Source organism: Colobus angolensis, unplaced genomic scaffold (genome assembly GCF_000951035.1).
Source record: "Colobus angolensis palliatus isolate OR3802 unplaced genomic scaffold, Cang.pa_1.0 Scaffold280, whole genome shotgun sequence".
NCBI classification, from domain to species: Eukaryota; Metazoa; Chordata; class Mammalia; order Primates; family Cercopithecidae; genus Colobus; species Colobus angolensis.
Window position 1 is genome coordinate 46,598 of NW_012116044.1, and position 2,046 is coordinate 48,643.

The following is a 2,046-nucleotide window of genomic DNA, read 5'->3' on the forward strand; positions in this document are numbered from 1 at the left end:
CCAAACCTCCTTCTAGGGGTCTCTCCTTTGATAATGTAGGGATTATGTAGGCATGGGGAGGTGGGATACCAAGGGGGGATTCTGTCAACGGTGCTCTTCCCCCCTCCCCACCCCCACTGGCTCAAAGTCATCGAGCCGGGGGGCCTCTCTGACTATCTGGACTCTGCAGACCACCGTGTTTTCCGGTAGGGTCAGGGGAGGGCTTGAGATAAATCTGTAGGGCTCAACCACCGGCCCACTGTCCACCTCAGGTACCCCAAGTGCCATCTCTACCGGGCGCTATGTGGATGCATCGGTGACAAAATGGAAAGCCTCTGGTCCTGGCGGAGCTTATTCCGATCAAGAGAGACCCGAAAGCAAGAAACACAGTGAACAAATGCATGATGCCCAGGGGTGGATGGCCGTAAGCACTGAGGAGAAAAATAACAAGTGGAGTGGGGCGTGTTAAGAGGGTGGAGGATGGAGATGGGCTGCCATTAACAATCGGAGAGCCTGCAGACCTGCCTGAGAGTGATGTTTGGGGAAAGAAGGAAAGGGAAGAAGGTGAGGGAGGTTAGCTAAGTGGACATCTGGGAAGGAGCTCAGGCAGCAGAGGGGCGGGGGCGGGGACGCGCTGGCAGCGTGCTGCATTCCAGGGTCCTCTGTGTGGCTGGGATGGTGTCAGCCCTCCCCTGCAGGGCCTTCGCAGAAACACCCACACGGGGACCTTCTACATACAGGCAGGACACGCCACCCGTCGCCGTGACCACACTGTCCCTCAGAGGAGCCGCTGGCCATGAGTGTCCCGTCCACATGGAGATGTACTTGAAGATTCTTTACACACTGGGTTTCAAAGACTTAGTATGGAAAACAGTATAAAATATTAATAACACAATAACTGATTGTTATCAAAATAGTGGGCTGAATAGAAAATATAGTTTTTTTAATTTTTTTTTTTTTTTTTTAATAGGGTCTCACTCTGTTGCCCAGGCTGGAGTGAATCGGTGCAGTCACAGCTCACTGCAGCCTCCAACTCCTGGGCTCAGGCAATCCTCCCACCTCAGTCTCCCACGGGACTGGGACTGTAGGTGTGCACCGCCACATCCAACTAATTGTTTTGTATTTTTTGTAGAGACTGGGTCTCGCCATGTGGCTCAGGCTGGCCTCAAACTCCTGGGCTCAAGTGATCCACCTACTTTGGGCTCCCGAAGTGCTGGGATTACAGACGTGAGTCATGGCACCCAGTGTCACCCCCTCCCGGCACGCCTTTCTTTAATGTGGTAACTAGATCATTTAAAATTGCATATATAACACAGGCCACCCTTGCAAGCCTCAATCCTGGGAGATGCTCCCGTTGGAGAAATCTCCAAGAAGCGGATCTGCTTGGATTTGCAAACTGCCCCTCTGGCCCCAGGGGGATCTGCTGTGCAGAGCTGCTCTGGATTCGGCTCTTCAATACTGCCCTTGAGTGTACTGTGTACCTCTTGACTTTCGACCAGCACAAAGCTCCTTATTAAACGCTGACAAAAATTCCTTCCATTCCAGGTGCCATAATGGATTCATTAATCTCCTATTGATAGGTTTTTGCTGGTTTTCCCACTTTCTGCTATTCTAAGCACTGCTGTGAAGACTCTCCTTTTACCCCCATCTGCCCGTGTCTGCCGCAGCTCACATGCTCTGCCTTCCAGCTGTAATAGCTGAGTGCCCATTTACCCCACGCCCGACACACTCAAGTCCCTGGGTCTCCTCGGCGGGGTGTGTCTGTGGGCACAGGGCTGCCCCGCCACATGCCCCACCCCATAACCTTCCATCTGTGGCCGCTCCTTGTGAGACCCTAAACTCACGACCTCCCCTCCTGTCCTCTACTCTCCACAAAGCCACCCTTATCGGAGACAGTCAGTCTGCTTCCCTCCACCTGCTTCCCAGTTGCCCCAAGGCAAATCCAAAGTCCTCCACTGGCCTACCCTCCTCTACTGACTCCTCCCTCACCCTCCGGTCAGTCAAAGGGCCCCAACCAGAGGCTTCCCTGGGCCCTTTCATAAGACAGGAGCTTTTCTTCTCAGGTCC